This window comes from Sorex fumeus, unplaced genomic scaffold (genome assembly GCF_029834395.1).
Source record: "Sorex fumeus unplaced genomic scaffold, SorFum_2.1 ptg000086l, whole genome shotgun sequence".
In the NCBI taxonomy this organism is placed as follows: Eukaryota; Metazoa; Chordata; class Mammalia; order Eulipotyphla; family Soricidae; genus Sorex; species Sorex fumeus.
In genome coordinates this window covers 23981672-24001171 of record NW_026606143.1, presented here as the reverse complement: position 1 = coordinate 24001171, position 19500 = coordinate 23981672, and positions in this window count along the sequence as shown.

The window sequence follows — 19500 nt, the reverse complement described above, 5'->3', positions numbered from 1 at the left end:
TGGGCCTGGCTTTGGGCAGACCCACAGCTGTGTGCCTGAGCCGAACTTAGTGCTGTGGTCTTAAAAACTCTGCTCCTTAAAAAAACAGTTCTGCCTTCTCTCAGCTTGCTACATCTTCCCTGCTTTTGCTGGCTTGCTGCTTTTCTTAGGCTTCTTACCTGCCTTTTACCCCTTTTTTTTTTTCTTTCTGCCTTACATCTGGACTGCCTTCATTAGCATTTGAATTGACCTCTAGCTGAGACTGGGTGGGGAAAAGGATTTTCTGCCTGTAAATTGATCTGCCTTAGTTTCCCAGAATCTTCTCACTAGTGGGCTTTCCTCCCATCCCCCCCATAGTGGATGGTGACGCAAGACAGACAAAGGAGGGGTGCCTCTTTGCAGAGACTATTCAGATGCTTGCCTGGAGGAGAACTTCACAGCAGATCTTCCACAGATTACCTCCTTTATCTGAGCCACAAGGTTTGGAGAGAAGGAACCTCGTGGGGGCCAATCCACACCGAAGGAAGGTCATTCTGATGAACAATAAGTGTCATCAAGCCCAGATCCTGAGCTTTCCTGTGGATCTCAGAGAAGTGATCAATTCTGACCCGTATTAAACAATCTTAATAAACAGAATTAGGAGAAAGATAATAAATACACACACTATGGATACACGCACAGATCACACTTAGGCACTCGCTCGGACCGGTCCACTCTTTCACACGGGTGTGCACCACACTCACCAGTCACCCTGGGACTCCCAAATATGCCCAAAGGGCATGCACATGATTTTTCACCTCCAGAGGGTTTAGTTCTTCCAAGTGAAGAGATCAGAAGTAGGGAAAGGCCAGTGCTGGCCCGGGAGTGGCAATAGAGAGTTCGGGGTTCAGGGGCAGAGGAGGAGCAGAGTAAGTGGGGGCCCCTTCTCCCCCCGGCCTGGCACTCCTGCCTAAGGCTCCTGGTCCGGGTACCCCCGGGGAGCAGGCTGGTAGATGACTCCCTTGACCTGGAAGATAAGCGGCAAGTGGAATGATCCCTCGGGGGGCCAACCAATCTGGAACGTCGGCCATCCTGCTGAGCAAAAGGTCTGCCATTTAGGCTTTTTAACAATCAGAAAAAGATTCTGAGCACGAGAGCAGACCTCTGACCAGTGGGAGAGAGTGAGTGAGAGGAGTGGACGGAGATTGTCCCATGGTTCCAAAGATGGTGTCTCGGTAGAGAAAAAGGACGAGCGTGATCCAACCTACAAAAAAGAATGACGCAAGCGCAAGGCCTTTTGGAGAGGAAAGAAGAATAGAGAAGTAATAGAGCGGCCGATGATTCCTGACACACCAGATGTAGCCTCTCCGAGGCTACCACAAAAGAGGCCTCCAGGCGTCCCTGGCCCTCATCCACCTCCGGGGCGTCCCCCAGGGCTGCGGCCCGTGTCTATTCCCGACACATCTGTCAGACACAAGGCTCGCACACACAACAGTGTGCTGCACACCTCTGTCACTGTGCTGCACACCACTGTGCTTGTGTCACCGATCGGTAACTACAGTAAAACGGTACCGGAGAAACAAAGAGAGAGAAAGAGGCGCCTTAACTTACCCCGCGGCTCAATCCTGCGTCCCTGGGGCAGGGTCCTCGGTGATCTCGGTGGGACCTCCAAATGTTGGGATCGGGAGTTCCCTGGCCCTGGGAGGCGCGGAGAGACCAGATAGACACAATTCCTGCAGGAGTAAAAACGGGGTTTATTTAGACCAGCATGCTGGGGCTCCGCAGCATACCCCAAAAACGGGCAGTGGCTGAGAGCCCCGAACTTCTTCAAAGGGGATCTTATATAGGCCTTCACTGGCCGTTACAGCAAAGCCCGCGCATTTCATAGCCAATAGATTTGTAACAACATATACTTTCTTAACCAATCCATTTAAAAGTACCTCACTCCTTAGCCTATAGATTCAAAGATCAGCATTTACGTACATCAATTGTCAGCACAAGCAAGACTATAGCTGGAATCATTAAGCCTTAGGTAATCTCCCTTGACCATCCTGGTTTTGTGTTACCCAAGTCTGCAGGGTGCTTTAGTGAGACAATACATTCCAGGAAAGGGCAATTTCCCCCAACCACCAGCATCCTGAGTTAGCCTTTACCCAAATCTGCAGGGTGCTTTACTGAGACAATACATTTCAGGGACAGTAAATACACCTGAATCTTGTAGAAAGAAGTTATGCCCTGTTCACTTTGCAAGTCCCCTCTCCCCCAGGTGCAAAGCAGCCAAGCAGTTTTACAGAAAGCAATGTTGCAAGTTAGCTAAAGTACACAAAAATTTGATGCCCTAATATGGATTCTTTCAGCTCAAATGTCTGGAGTACATGTTGTGCATGTGGGAGGCTCAGGTATGGTCCTGGCACTGCATGGTCCTCCAAACACTGCTAGGAGTGACCCCTAGCACTGGCTGACATGGACCCAAACAAATAAAAAGATGTCATCTGAGCAACACCTCAAAGAGAATAGATACTAACTCAAAGCTTACTTTCCATTTTCAAGCAATAGCCTCTCAAAACAAGAATCATAATCAGAATTTCAACACTATCATTACTCTAAAATAAGAATAAAACCAGTTCAATGTGTTCACTGTTTTATTCCTCAGGTTATAAAAGAGCCTGCTATATTGCAGACAAGAAAATGAAGATACATTCATTATCAACTCTTAATAATTGTCAGTGCTTGTTGTGTGACAGACACTATTCCCTGTCCTCTGCAGGTGCTCTCCCTTAATCTCTCCAAGAACTTATTATTAGTTTCACCTTATTGATATAGAAACTGGAGTACACAAAAATAAGTAACTTCTTCAAGATGACAGTTTCCTTACTCTCTTCATCTCTAACCATGTTATTAAAAATAGATAAGCATATTTCCAGCAAAACACGGATGGTCAGCTATAGAGTAGCCTTACTCTTTGAAAGTCCAAGTTATGCCACTTTGCTTTTATGAAAAGCTACATGAATTCCTTGTTTCTTTTCTTTTTGGGTCATACCTAGCGATGCACAGGGTTTACTCCTGGCTCTGCACTCAGGAGTTACTCCTGGCGGTGCTCAGGAGACCATATGGGATGCTGGGAATCAAACCCGGGTTGGCCGCGTGCAAGGCAAAGGCCCTACCCGCTGTGCTATCTCTCCAGTCCCATGAATTCCTATTTTCACCATCAAGAGATATGTTGGACCAGAGAGATAGTACCACGGGTAAGGTGTTTGCCTTGCACATGGTTGATTGATCCTGGTTTGATCCCATGCACTATATATGGTCCCTCATGAGCACTACCGGGTGAATCCCTGAGTAGAGAGCCAGGAGTAAGCCCTAAACACCCTTCCCCTTATCTCACCATAAGAAGAAGAAGATATCTGAAAGGGATTTGGCTCTTAAAATAGGCAAAAACGTGAAAACAGCATTCAAGTGCTTGAAATACAGTGTCTGTTCAGGAGTCAGGAGAGCCTTGATTAGCTAGAGTGGCTGCACTGAGCCCCCTTCCCTGCAGCACACCCCATACATGCTATTCATGGTCTCATTCCTGCTTTTACTACATATCAGTTAACGTTGAGTTTTATGCATTCTTCGGATGGGTTGGTAGATTATTTTGTGAGCCTGGGAATGATAATTTTTTCTCATGTAAGTTCTTCATAATTGGGTCTTCCATTTACACAATCTGAGTTTCCCAAAGGTTCCATGGGAATGTTCCTTATTTGCATAGTAGAGGGAACCAGTGAATAGACACACAGAAACATAGATGGAGACTGGTTAGATATGAAAGTATGATGGTGTTAAAGTCTACCATAGATATACTTCTTTTCTCTTTCTTTTTGTTGTTTTGTTTGTTTGGGGGCCATACCTGGTGGTTCCCAGGGGCTTCTCCTGGCTCTGTGCTCAAGTTTGAACCTGGTGTTCCTCCAGACCTCCTGCAGGCAAAGCATGGATGCCAAACTGTGAAGCTCTCTCTGGCCCTACATACATCATTTTTAAAGGAATTAAATCTATTGTAATTTTAGGAAAATCTGTTGCCCTAACATTCAGCTTCTTGAACAAGATATCTTGAAAATTCTTCCCTAAACTTTATTCAGCATAAGGGTAGTGAGGTTAACAAATTTGCTTGAGTGGCCACAGTGAGCAAGTAAAAATTCTGAGTTCCAATTTGAACACTGGCAGCCTGACTCAAGAATTTGTACAGTTAAACTGTTTGCTACATAGCCCATTAACACTATCTCTTCTTTTCTTAGAAATAAATACCGAAGCTATGTTATATTTTAATATTAGAAAATCATCAAGTTAAAACTCTCAGCATTTTGAGACAGGGCTATAAATATCTCTACCTCTTTTTTTTTTTCTTAATAGAAAGCCAGAGATCAATGAGTGAGCAAGTGTTTACACTTCGTTATCTCTCTCCCTTCAGGTGTTTGCCCCCGAAATCACAACATCATTCTTCTATTTATTATTTTTTCTCCCAATATGGATAATGTAGGGCGTTTGCCTTGCACGCAGCCAACATGGCCGACCCGAGTTCGATTCCTCCGCCCCTCTCGAAAAGCCCGGCAAGCTACCAAGAGTATCTCGCCCGCACAGCAGAGCCTGGCAAGCTCCCCGTGACGTATTCGATATGCCAAACACAGTAACAACAAAGTCTCCAATGGAGGCGTTACTGGGCCCACTCGAGCAAATCGATGAACAACAGGAGGACAATGTACAGTGTGTACAGTAACCTTGAATTTTATTTTCCCTTTTCCCCCTTATGCTTCTGACTATGTCTTACAGGTAACTGAAACATCATCTTTATAGGACTGTGCTACCTGAATTTGCCTTCAGCAATATCTTCATCCTTTCACTTTCTCCCCAAATGTCTTTGTTTTCCCTGTGTATATTTTTCTTCTCTGTGAACTCTTCAACGACTTTTGTTTGTCTGTTTGTTTGGGGGTCACACCCAGAAACGCTCAGGGCTTACTCCTGCCTCTGTGTTCAGGGATCACTCCTGGCAGGCTTGGAGGACCAGATGGGATGCAGGGGCACAAATCCTGGCTGGCGGTGTCCAAGGCAAGTTCCCCCCTGTACTATAGCTTAGGCCCCTTAAAAGACCTTTGAAAACATAAGTTTGATAGTCCTGTGTCTCCTTCAATTTCAGTGGGATTATTCATCATTAGAATTACATGATGGGTCCTGCTGGTAATTTCTTAAACTATACATCTTTTCCTTAATTGCCTATGAAGTACCCTTTCAATATTTTCCACTCAAGAGATTTTCTTTCCTTTTCTTTTTTTATTTATTGTTTTTTTGGGTCACATCCAGTGATGCTCAGGGGTTACTTCTGGCTCTGAACTCAGGAATTACAAAAAACTCAGGCAGTGCTTAGGGGACCATATGGGATACCGGGGATTGAATCTGGGTCGGCAGCATGCAAGGCAAATGCCCTACCCGCTGGACTTTGACTACGACCCCTGATCAAAAGTTTCTAACTGACATTTTCCTTCCCTCTACCCTGACATAAGTACATACCACCCACAACTAGAATTGCATTATTAACTTCACTTTATTGTCTGTAGCAGCTATGTCTTTGTTTTAAATTTAAAGACTGCCAAGATGGGGCTGGAGCGATAGCAGAGCGGGTAGGGTATTTGCTTTGCAAGTGGCCAACACAGGTTCGATTCCCAGCATCCCATATGGTCCCCTGAGCACTGCCAGGAGTAATTCCTGAGTGCAGTGCCAGGAGTAACCCCTGTGTATTGCCAAGTGTGAGCCCAAAAGCAAAATAATAATAATAATAATAAAGACTGCCAAGTTATTCTTCATAAGGAATGTTTTTTGTATCATTCAACTTGTAGCAATGGGGCACATTTTGGCCTTTGTTCTTGAGTAGACCCTTTGTGTGAGGATGGCCTGAAGTAGAAGTGGTGTACACAGCTTCTCTAAAAGGGGAGATTACAGCAGCCCTTTTGTGGCCTGCAAAGGAAAACTACAGCTCTTCCTTCCTGCTCCTCTCATCACTGATTACAGTTCCCTTGGTAACCCAGTTACTGATGACTCTCACTCTAATCCTACCTGTTGTTTTGTCACTGCAACAAGACTTCCCCAGTGGGAAAGCCCTAGACACCTTTCTCCCTTTAGTTATAAACCAAGGCCAGCCTTCCCATTCCTTTGTTCATTGTCCCCATGCATGTGAGGCATTTATTTCATCATGTACGCATAATTACTAAAAGTATATAACCCCTGACTTCTGTGTGCTCTTCGCTCAGATTCTTGAGAGGTTACTACATCTGAGAATACTCGTGGGAAATAAATTCCCACATTCTCAAGACCTCTGAGTCCTCGCTGGTTTCTTCCCAGTCTAACTGGGCCGCATTCCACAGCACTTCCAATTTTAATTTCTCCTACTTCTTTGCCAATGGCAGAGCAGAATGAGGGCTCACATATAGAGAATGTTGCTTTCTTTTATTGGTAGTTAAGGTCAGAGAAACCAGACTTTCTGTATTTTTTAACCTCTTTTGTAATTGATTGTGAACCTGAATTCGAGGTGGGTGGGTGTAGATTTTCTTTCTCAGCAACAATACTTGCATATCCCAAAGAAAAACACCTTTCTAAAATATTGCAGTTGTAAACAACCTTAAAAAAATCCTCCATTATTCTAAAATTACACGTATCTAATTATCCAATCTCCATGTCATGTGTACTTACATTGCCTTTGGCAATAGATGTTTTTGTTTCACTTTAATTCAACAACAGGGTGAAAAATGAAAAAAAGAATATGCCTTTTTTGCAATATTCTTCAGGTTGCTGTGGGCACATACAGGAGTCTTTACCATTCATTAAGAATAATCAGCAAAGGAAAGTAAAGAAAAATGATAAGGCATATCAATTCCCTAGGGCTCTAATGTTCAGCCACAACTGAAGTCCCAAGGGTATTTTAACATCTAAGGTCTTTGAATATAAATCTGTCCCTCAGTCTTTTCAGTTATTTCAGGGAAGTGTCAGTTGTTCATGGTAGAAGAAGCAATTATTCCCACGCAGAAAATAGTTCAAAGAAAGAAAAAAAGGTAGCAAAACAAGACTTTGAATGAAGAAAACTTACTGAGAAATATAAGAGCATATGGAAAAACCAAATGCAATATATATTTATGATGTATTTTATAATCAAGAGTTAAATATAGATAAAGTAGTATATAGGTCCTTCCACCTATTTGCATCTGCATTTATAGCCCACCCGCATATACACCCATTCAGTAAGAGAGATGAAGCTGATCTAGTGGTTTAAAGCTCAAATACAAAAATAGATCCCTCAAATTGAAACTAAGGTTCACTAAGCATGTGGTGTAGTTACAATGGATGCTTTTTAAAAATTATTGCATGAAATCGGTGAAATTTTTAATTTTCTATTTTACTTAATCCCAAATGCTATCGATTTAGCATGTAATTTAAAATGATTAGTGATGGGGGTGGCCTGGGGAAGAGAAGACTAGACTAGATGAGGCAAAGGGACAATGGTGGAAGAGCAGGGGCACATTAATGTTGGTGGGCTGTAGTAAATTTGAATATTGATTCCATAAACTTTAACACCCTGGTAACTTCCTAAACTATAATATATTAAAATATACATATATTAATGGCATGTTTTTCTAAATATTGTACTCTCAGCCAGCGAAGCAGTTCCACAGTGGAGCCCTTGCCTTGCATATGTGATGACCTGGTTCCATCCCTGGTACCACCACATGTGGCTAATAGCATGCCCTGAAGCCCTTATAAGACCAGGTTGAAACAGGTCTTCAGATGACACCCCCTCCTCCTCCCCCTTCAGATCCCACTTCTGTCTTCTGCTTTTTTAACATATTTCTCTCCAAACATATCTCTTGCACAACAGTTTTCAATCTTGGCCGAGATTGACCAAAACTCTTCCTTAAAGTACTCTTAATGATGACTCAATTGTTGCATCTTAAAGCAGAACGATAACCTATTTAGTTTGGTCCATATGGGACTACAAAGAATAACCGGTATAAAATGCATAGTCCTGTGCCTGCTAAAGCTATTGTTTTAACATGCAGGGGCCATACAGGTAGTACAGTGGTTAAGGAGCTTGCCTTGCACATAGCTGGTTCCATTCCTAGCACCCCAAATGGTCCCCAGAGTACTAACATGAATGATCCCTGAGCACAGAGCCAGGAGTGTCCCTTGAGTGCTGGGTATGGACCCCCAAACCAATTCCCCAAACAAAAACACCCATACTGGCCATTTATAACTCTTTCATCTGAACAGGGGGAAAAATGTCTTTCACTGTAGTTTACTCACTTTTAAGGGGCATGGGCGCAAGAAACTGAGAGCTTCTTGGTGTCATTGGCTGAGTGGTCAGTGTCAAGGCTTATTAAGGCTTGAATATGCCCTAAAGAAGAGTACGCTGAGCCCTAAAGAACTACTGAGAGATATGGACAAGTCCCTCTCCCTACTTCCCTGGCCCAGGCACGATTTGAGACAAAGGTAGCAAAGGAGAACTTCCAACAAAGACTCTTCCCAGCATTGAAATCTCGCCTGGGAGGTTTCGGAGGAGAGTTGGGAAGGAGTGAGATGGTCAATGCAGTGGATTAAGACACATGATACTCCAGGTAATCCTCCTACATCTCAGGGTCCCTGCTATTAATTGGTTTTCTTGTGGCAATTGGTTCAAGTTGCTTATAGCTTCAGTTCAGAGCAGAGTCATTTTGTGCAGGTCTCAATTTTTTCATGGATCACTACTTAAACAAAAGCCCTCTAAGTTCTGCGAATACTAGGATTGTGAAACTCCCATCTCTTAGGAGTAAGTAATCTACCCTGACTTGTGAAACAAGGACACTCTGCTCACCAAAATCACGTTTTTCAAATCATGCTGAAGTCTTTATTTACCAACTCACTTTTCAAAAATTTCAAAATTTTGCTAGATTTTTCTAGTCTAGAGCCCATTTACATTTGAAGATATTTACATGTGTCTTATAAGCAAAAATAACATCCATCTTCAAGAGTCTAACAGTTTTGAAAACACATTTTCTCCCAAGGTCTTTAAAGAGCACACACAGTTCAGGAGCAAACATTATGCAGTCAAAGTGGACTCATAATGTTCAGAGAATTAATCCTGGAATTATTTTGGATTGTCAGTGTATCACTTGAGTAAGTCACTTCTTTTTGCCTCAGTTTCCTTTGTGATGTGACTGGAATAAAAACAAGACTTCTCTTCGAAGGCTGGCCATTGAATATCAAATTTTAAATATTTCTGTCCCTAAATTTTTGCTACGCAAGTGCTGAAAATATCAGAGAACAAATTTCATGCTCAACTAACAAAATTAATTGCAATAGTGCTTAAATGCAAACCAACACGCTGACAGTGATTAGACATTTAAAACTAGAACTGATCTTTATGAAAGTTAAATGAAGTTATTTCAAGTATCCAATGAGTATTCACTGAGTGCCTCCTATGTGCTAGGAAATTGGCTGGTGACTTAAAAGGAAATGTAAAGAAAAATGCTCAACCTTTGTCCTTTCTGAAACTTCAGTCTTAGGAGTCAATTAAACCCTGTAATGTAAGCATTACAAGGCACTTCAGAGATCCTAAATGTAATAAGGAATCTTACCAGACAAAAACGGTGATTAAGTTTTATCTTGAAGCCTAATAAGGATGAGAGATGTGTTGTGGAGGAGGTGGTGAGAGGGAAAGAGGAAAATAGACAACAACTAAAAAGCAAAGTAAGTTATAGTTTATCAAAATCATGTGAATTCAGTAAACCTGAAAGTATGAACTTCACAGAATCTTACCTATAGCCCAGAATCCTTTATTACATTTGACTAGAGAATGGAGAAGAAAAGTGAGCCAGGGATCTTAATTAAGAATGCTATCAAAATCTTAGAGATAGCTGTGATCTGAACTACAATTTTAGCAGTGAAGGGAAGAAGTTGGTAAATTCAAGAGGCATTTAAAGATTTTAATTAACAGAACTTCCTGATTGGTTTGAATGAGGGTGATGAGGGCAAATGGAGACATAATAAAAAATAATTACCAACTTATTATATTGTGATGTCTTTCAGTTAGCAGGTTTAGGGGAGTCGAAGATTAATTCATTTGGGGAAAATCGAAAATGAGGGATTTGTGAGTCAGAATATTACAATAATAGGACCAGGATATAATACAAAGATTAATCTTTTCATTCTTTTTCTGTGGCTGTGACACACTGGTATTCTACAGAGAGCCTTTGGAGGAACTTTAGAAATGAGTATTTTTTGGCCATAGAACTGTTCCATCACAAAAGCTGAAGGTTAAAAAGAGGGGTGTCAATGCATAGTGATAAAGAACCTCTGAAAAATTTCCAATTGAAATTTATTTTACATTGTCTGTTTCTCCTCCTGGCGGTGCTCAGGGACCACAGAAGGTGCCAGGGAATGAACATGGGTCAGCTTATGTGTAAGGCAATACCCTACCAAGGACTCTCTCTCTAGTCCCTGGACCTTTCTCTTTTACTAAAAGTCACTTTTTAAATAAAGTGGTTTTCGTTTTGTTTGTTTGTTTTGAGCCACACCCAGTTGTGTCTAGGGCTTACTCCTGGCTCTGCTCAGGAATCACTCCTGGCAAAATTGGGGGACCATATGGTATGCCAGGAACAAAACCTGGGTGAGTTGCATTGAGGGTAAGCTCCCTCTCCACTGTACTATCTCTCCAACCCCTCCATCTTCTTTGTTGTTTAATTCTTTAAGTTAAAAAATTTCCCCAATTAAAAACAAATTTTATTAAAGAGCCATGACTTACAAAGTTATTGATAGTTGAGTCTTGGGCATCCAATATTCCAACACCAACTATGCACCAGTATCACCTCTTCACCACCAATGTCACCTTACCCCCACCCGTGTGACCTTACCCCCATCACTGTCCCCACATTGCCCCAAACCAATCTGCCCCTCTCCGCCTCCCATGTTTCCAGGAATTTCTTGAGTAACCAACCTTCTATTGAAAATAATCCCACTAGACTGAAAACCAATCCAAACACTGCTTTTGTCAGCTGCCCCACAGTTCCACGGCTGAAAACATACACCCCCATTTCTACAAAAAACCCTCTCCCACTCCCTGCACAGACAGACAGGAGGCAGATTAGAGGTTGGTACCCTATAGTTTATTGGGGGACCCCGTGAGGGAGGAAGGGCTGCTGTTCTCTTAGACACCCACCATCAGGCTCGTCATCGGCCTCCTCTTCTGCTTAGCCTCAACCTCAGAATCACTCTTCCTCTGAGTCATCATATTGTGACACAGAGTACTCTTCTTCTTCCAGCATGGGGTCTTCTCTCTCCAGCTCATATTCTTCCACCACTGGCTCAAGGTCTTGGTCTTCCTGCTCTGACACTTCTTCCTGCAGCTCGGGGTCTAGATCTTCTAGGTCAGAGTCTTCATCGTCCAGGTCAGAGTCTTCATCCACCACATCACGGTCTTCATCCTCCACATCAGGGTCTTCATCCTCCAGGTCAGGGTCTTCATCTACCAGGTCAGGATCTTCATCCTCCAGGTCAAGGTCTTCAACCACCAGGTCAGGATCTTCATCCTCCATGTCAAGGTCTTCATCCACCAGGTCAGGAACTTCGTCCTCCATGTCAGGGTCTTCATCCTCCACATCAAGGTTTTCTGCCTCCAGTTCTGAGTCTTCCTTCTCCAGCTCCAATTCTTCGACCTCCAGCCCAGGCTCTTCATCGTCCAGTTCCGATTCTTCATCCTCGGTCTGGGGGTGTTGTCTGTGGTGGCTGGGGCGGCTCCAGAGCTCCTGGCGGGCCTCCTGGTGGTGGGCTGGTCCCCTGTTTGTACGGTGCTGGGCCACCCAGCAGCCATCGCTATTCCTCATGTGGGCGACCCGGGACGGACCAGGGAGCTGCTCCTGCCACAGTGCTCCGAGCATTGGAGCGAGTCGGGGGACGGGCATATTGAGGCGCTGGGAGCGGACATTGGGCCTGTGGTCACGGCAAAAGAAGAGGGGCGAGAGCGGCCGCGGGGGCCGACGGGGGTTGGTGGGTGTGGAAACAGGCCGCACTCGGCGAGAGGAGGTCCGGAGGGTCGACGAGGCTGCGGAGGCCGAGGTCCTGCCCTTGGGACGCCCACGCTGGCCCAGACCCATGGCTCCCGCCTACTGCCCTGCACACTGCAGCCGTCCGGTGTGGCCGCTGTTTCCGTAGCTGTGGGCTCCGCCCACCATTCTACGCTCACGGCCACTGTGAGGTCAGAGGGCCAGCAGTCCCAGGTCTCAGGGATGGGGGGAGGGTGTTTTTTGTTGTTGTTTAAGTTTGGGGGTCACACCCAGCTGTTCTCAGGGCTTACTCCTGGCTCCTTGCTCAGGGATTACTCCTGTGGGTGCTTGGAGGTACCACATGATGTGCTGGCCATCGAATCTGGGTCAGCCGTGTGCAAGGCAAACGCCCTACCCACTGTGCGTGCGCTCAGGTCCCTCTTTTGTAGCAGTGCTTTGCCTTCTTTATTCAGGCTTGCCCCTTGTTTAATTCAAGCCTAACTCCACAAATATAAACAGAAAATTGTGTTTCCTCTGCTCTGAATGCCAAAGTTAAGGTTGTTGCTTTTCTCTTTCTTTTCTTTCCAAGAATAGTCTGGGATGAGCTGGAAGTAACCAACTCACTGAAAGTATCAACACGTGTTCAGTATTGTTTCCTATCTCTGAAATTCCAGTTAGTAATGCTGAACAAGACCTGGAACTTTTCCTGGCGCTTCTTCCTTTCCTTTTCTAAAAAGTTCGCTGCCAAAGCAGTACATATAACTCCAACGCCCTGCTTTCTTTCAGTAGATTCGAAACTGCATGGTAATTTGTTGGTCTGTTCTCATCTGGAATTTGGATTTCTTTGTTCTGAAAATTAGTGAATTGACATGATTCCAGAAAAACTTGAAAGGAACAACAAAGGCTTGATTTCAGTGCTTCTGCATTTCTTTGTTTTAGCTGCTTTGCTTGAACCTCCCCTCCCCTCTTTGGGAGGTGAATTCTGACAGTGCTAGGGGAATTGTGAGGTGCCAGTAACCCAACCTGGGGTCCCTGCATAAAAAGCACTCACCCTGTTTTATTGAGCTCTCTCCCTAGCCTTTGCACTTTGACTGTTTTCTTTCCCCGTGCTGGGGATAGAACCCAGGGTATTCACTTTAGTATCTAGCCACATCCCCAGCCCAGGAATATTTTTGAGGTTTTTCTATGCAGGGACTCTCCTGGTACTCTCCTGCTAACCTCATACACCTCTTGGTGTCTTTACTCTAGAAGCTCCCCAAATGTTTTCTGCCATCAAAACCTGAAGATACTATATTTTAGGGCATACAGTATAAGGGGAGGAGGGTGATCAATGAGCTTTTAGTAATAAGCAATGTTAAATGAACCTATATACTGTCATTCAAAGACAACACGCCTGAAAAATGCTCTAGATTTTAAGCCTCAAATAAGCCTCCCACAACAAACCTTTGAGTTACTTTCAGGACAAAAATACCTAGATTGTAGACTGTTAGCTCCCCAAGAAAGAATATGTGCCCTGGTTGCAATGTTTCCATGGATTTAATTGAGCTTTCTCCAAAGTGTGATTTTCAATGAATCTTTAGTCTCATGTGTCCAATTTTGCTTTGTCATTCTTTTATTTGGGGTATGGTTATTTTTAGGTTTGACACCTGGGAAGGCAGTTTCTTTCCTGGTAACAATAAAGAACTTTATTGTTAACCCTCTAACTCCAGGTTAAGGCAAATTTCAAAGTGAATTGATGTATTCACATCCACCCTTTCTTTGAACAGTAGCACTTGTAATTATGGGGGAGGTATAAAATTAAAGATCATTTTGAAAATTTGAATTTCCCTTTCTTGTTATTAAAGCATATATAAGCTGGAAAGTGGATTCATGCATTAATAAGTGCCTTTTTTATTTGCCTGCCTAGAAGATAAAGTTGATTTTTGCTTGAGCCATTTAATTTCTCAAGAGTAATGAAATATCTGAAGGCACCTCTACTTAGTTTTAAGAGAAATAAATATAGGGTGTCTCACCCATAAAGAGTTAGGATCACATTTGCTTTCTTTGTGTGGAAGATACATAATTCATAAGCTAATTAGTTGTAAAGGTCTTTTCACAAGTAAAAATTTATATTATCACTCCCGGAGGTAAGGTAGTCAAACTATTCTGCAATAACTCATTCAAGTTTGCTTTATCTTAACTTTTAAAACATAATCTCTTCTTTTAAATGTGCCATTAAAAGAAGGCCCAGGTAGAGAGAAGGTGGAAATTAATAGAGTAGAAACAGAGAGATATTTTAGTATTTATCTCTTTGTCTTTTGATGAAGAGGTCACACTTCTTTAACATTGACTGTTTATAGCCAAAATGTAACTACCATTAGGCAAATCAATTTTTGACAAGAACCTTTCTGATTTCCTTTGCCTTTATGGCCTCACACAATGGAGATGTAACTGGGCCCGCTTGAGCAAAATCAATGAACCGTGGGAGGACAGTGACAGTGACCTGAGGTATAGCACATTCTAGAATGACTCCCAATGACTTTTATTCCTGGTGTTTATTCCTTTGTGCCAGAACCTTCATTTGTGTACGGACTAAACCTAGTGATTTTCTTTTAATGAACAGAAAAAGACAGAAGTGAAAGGACATTACTTCCAAGATGAAGATATAAAAGACTTGTCTCTCTCAGATTTCTCTCATTCAGATACTCTCTGGATTTTCACACTTGCTTGCTCTGATGTAACAAGATGACATGTGTAGAGACCAATGTGCAAGAGACCAAGGTAGCCTCTTACCAACTGCCAGCAAGAAACAGAAGTGCTTCTAGTCAACAACCCTCCATTCAAGTACATCCTCATTACAACCACGTATGTCAATTTAAAAGCTGATTCTTCAGTGGAGCCTTCAGGGATCACAAACTTTTCTTACAGTCTGAATACAGCCTGGTAGTCTCAAAGCCAGAAAATTCAAGTAAATTGCACCTAGATTCCCAACATACAGGTACTGTGAACCAATAAATGTGTGGTTGTTTTAAGGCACTGAATTTGGGGATAATCTTAGAGAAAGATAAATAATAAAACCCCAAATGAATATTCACCACTATACTCCATATACTTACGTTATATACAACCTCAGTGACGAGTCTTAGGGCTGGAGCGAAAGCACAGCAGTAGGGCATTTTCTTTGCGTGCAGTCAGCCCGGCAAGCCGGGTTTGATGCCTCTGCCCCTCTCGCAGAGCCCAGAAAGCTACTGAGAGTATCTCGCCTGCACAGCAAAGCCTGGCAAGCTACCCATGATGTATTCAATATGCCAAACACAGTAACAAGAAGTCTCAAAATGGAGACGTTACTGGGCCCACTCGAGGAAATCGATGAACAATGGGAGGACAGGACAGTGTTTGACAAGTCTTCTATAAACTAAGCATTTACAAATATGGAAGATGTAAATTATTCAAAGAGCCATTCTATTTTGTTTCGGGGGTGCTTTGGGATTATTCATGGCTCTGCACTTGGGGGTCACGCCTGGAAGTACTTGGGGAAGGGGGGTGTCATGCAGTGCTGGGACTTAAACTCACGCCTCCTGGGTGCAAAGCATGTGTCCAGCCCACTGAGCAATCTTTCCAGCCACATTTTTTAAGTTTTGTTTCATTTATTTTTGGTGGGGGAAGGTGGGGTACACTGAATGGTGTTCAGGTGTGACTTCCAGCTCTGTGATTGAGAGATGCTCCTGGTTATGCTGGGGGGTAGGGGAGTGTATGGTGCTGAAAATCAAACTAGGGCTTCAGACATGAAATAAAGTTCTCTACCTCCGAGTCACACCTTGGACCCCCAAGAAGCCATTTTTAAAGCAAATTTTCCATGGTGAATTCCTTTGTCACTAAAGAGGGAACATTATTTAGAATTTGGAAGACACATATTGGCGAAGAGAGATTAATACAGGGGTTAAAGCGCATGCGTACACAGGCCTCTGAAACACCATCAGGCATCCCCCTTCTGTTCCCATCAGGGACCTTTAGCTTCCTATGCACCACTTAGGAGGCCCTCTCCCCAATAAAGAAAGTTACCTCTTTCTTTCATAAAAAATACAAAATATGTATGTTTTTCTCCATATACATATAATTTGTTTGGAGGGGCCACATCAGGTGATGCCCAGGGGTTCTGTGCTCAGGGACCACTCCTGGCAGTGCTTGGGAGACCATATGGGGTGCTAGGGATTAAATCCGGTTCAGTCTGGTGCAAGGCAAGCACCTTACCTTAAGCTTAACTTTCTCTTCAGCCTCTTCTCCATATAATTTTAATCAGTGATCCTGAGATTTAGATAACATCCTTACTAGCAATAAAGGTGAGAATAGTTTTTCTGCAAGAACCTTTATTATGCACAGTGAGTGCCTGCCCAACTAGCCACCACCCCTCTCAACAGGTATGTGCCTGCTTCTGTGCGCCCCCTCCCCACCCAGACCCATGCCCCTTAATACCAGCCCTGGGACCCCGGCCTGGGGCACCTGCCTTCACTTCTGCAGCAAGCACCTGCCCAACTAGCCCTGCCTCTCTCAACAGGTCTGTGGACTAGCTTCCTGACCGACTGGGGGTATGGCCTCCACTGTAGGGGCGTGGCCTCCTCAAAAGCTCAAAAGTAGGCGTGGCCTTCAGTGTGGCCGCAGTTATATTTCCCACTCCCAGCACTCTTGACTCACATCCCAACCTTCATCACCTAATTCTGTGGAAAATGTCCTGGCCGCCTCAAACACAATACAATAATCCACCAGACTAGTCCAATTCCAACAAAAGGTCAGTGTATTGAATAGGCTATGCAAGCCGAATATAAAAGAGCACCTCCTCCAATGCTTCACTAGATGCCTATTATAACCCACAAAATAATGTCTGAGTGGAAGGACATATTCTAGAAGGGGAGAAGGGTGACCACCATCGATCAACCTTATTCAGAATCCTTTCCCTCAATAAGAGGGAACAGTGCTAGTGAACTTCAAGATTTTACCTCTATACAACCACAACAGCATGAGGAAACAGCACAAATCTCCACTACGAGGAGAGGACAAAGAAAAGAGTACCGAACCATCAACAGGGTTTACCCACAAATACGATCTCTCCAATAAAGAATTCTGAGATGAAATGCTAAGAATGTTCAAGAAACTCAAAGAATAATGGAGCATACATCCAGAAAATTAAAGGGAGAAATGAAAAAAATAGTGGAAAGGATAGCCGAGAAAACACAGGATGAAATGAGAGCAGAAATAAGAAAGCTACAAAAAGAAGTGTCACAAATAAAGAATTCAGTAGATGAAATTAAAAACTCAGTGGGTGCCCTCAGCAGTAAAATGACTGCAGCTGAAGAAAGAATTAGTGAGCTTGAAAATGAGCAGCAGAAATCATACAGGCAAAAATGAACAATGGGAAAAGACCTCAAAATAGCTCTAAAGTGAATCAGAGAAATAGGGGATGACTCCAAGAGGAACAACATTAGAATCATCGGAGTACCAGAAGGACAGGGAGGCAATTCCAATGAAAAATCCATAGTTAAAGAAATTATTGCTGAAAAGTTCCTAGAGTTTGAGAATGCAGGCATCCAGATCCAAGGAGCCAGAAGGGTGCCAGTTAAAGAGACCCTAGTAAAAACACTCCAAGGCATATCATAGTCAGAATGATGGATGTTGTTGATGGAGACACAATACTGCAAGCAGCATGGTCAAAGAAGGAAATCACATACAAAGGAGCACCCCTTAGATTTACAGCAGACCTATCAGAGGAAACCCTCCAAGCCCAAAGACAATGGTGGGATATAGTGAAAAAAACTCAATGAAATGAACATTCCACCAAGAATACTTTATCCAGCTAAACTCTCTCTCAAATTCGATGGAACGATACAACATTTTATAGATAAACAACAGCTCAGAAACTTCGTAGACTCAAAACCAAACATAAAAGAAGGACTAAAAGGGCTCCTGTAATTCAAGAAGGAAAACACCCATAAGCAGAACAAACCCTTACAGAAAGATGACACAAAACCCCATGACAATAATCTCTCTCAATGTTAATGTCTAAATGCACCAATCAAGAGACACAGAGTAGCAAAATGGATCCAGAAACTGAAACCAACATTCTGCTGCCTACAAGAGACTTATCTGAACAGTCAGAGCAAACACAAACTGAAAGATAAAGGATGGAAAACAATCCTGCAAGCAAAAAACTCCCTCAAAAAATATGGGGTGGCCATACTAGTATCTGACAACATAGATTTCAGATTGAAAAAGATTAGAAGGGACAGCAAAGACCATTTTCTATTTATCAGGGGATATGTACAATAGGAAGAAATCACACCCTTAAATGTATATGCACCTAATGAAGGACCAGCTAAGTACTTAAAACAACTGCTAACAGATTTTAAGGAGGACATTGCTAGCAATACAATAGTAGTAGGAGACTTCAACATCACCTTATTACCTCTGAATAGATCAACAAGAACAAAACTCAGAAAGGAAACACTGGTTTTGGAGGAAGAAATAGAAGAGAGAAGGCTAATATATTTATACAGGGCTTTACACCCCCAAAAGAAAGAATACACATTCTTTTCCAGTGCACATGGAACATTTTCTAAACTAGACCATGTGCTGGGTCAAAAATCATACCTCAGTAGAACCAGAAAGATAGAAATTGTATCAACTATCTTTTCAGACCACAATGCACTGAAGATAGAAGTGAATCACACAGAGACACGGAGAAACAAATTAAACACCTGGAAATTAAACAACTCAATGTTGAACAATGAGTGGGTCAGGAAAGAGGTCAAGTAAGAAATCAAAAGATACCTGGAAACAAATGAGAATGAAGATACGAGCTATCAGAACCTATGGGATGCAACTACAGCCGTGATAAGAGGAAAATTTATAGTGTTGCAAGCATTCCTAAGTAAGGAAGAAAGGACCTACATCGATAACTTGACTTCACAGCTCAAGATGTTAGAAAAATACTAATAAAAGGAACCAAAACCCGTCTGAAAGAAAGAAATAATAAAACTTAGAGCAGAAATTAACAACATGGAAACCCAAAAAAACAATTAGAAAGGTCAATGAAACTAAAACCTGGTTCTTTGAGAAAATAAACAAGATTGATAAACCACTAGCAAGACTCACAAAGAAAAAGAGAGAAAAAACCTTAATAAACCAAATCGGAAATGAAAAAGGGGACATCACAACATAAACCAATGAAATTCAAAAGATCATCAGAGACTACTTTGAGAGTCTGTATGCCACGAAACAAGAACCTAGAAGAAATGGATAAATTCCTGGATTACTATAATCTCCTAAAACAGAACCAAGAAAACATGAAATAAGTGAATAGACCCATTAATATTAAGGAAATTGAAACCATAATCAAAAGTCTTTTCAAAAACAAAAGCCCTGGCCCAGATGGATTCACTAGTGAATTCTTCCAAACATTTCAAGAAGACCTGTAGCCAGTTCTCCACAAGCTTTTCCAGGAAATTGAAAAAACAGGAACTCTTCCAGTTTCTAT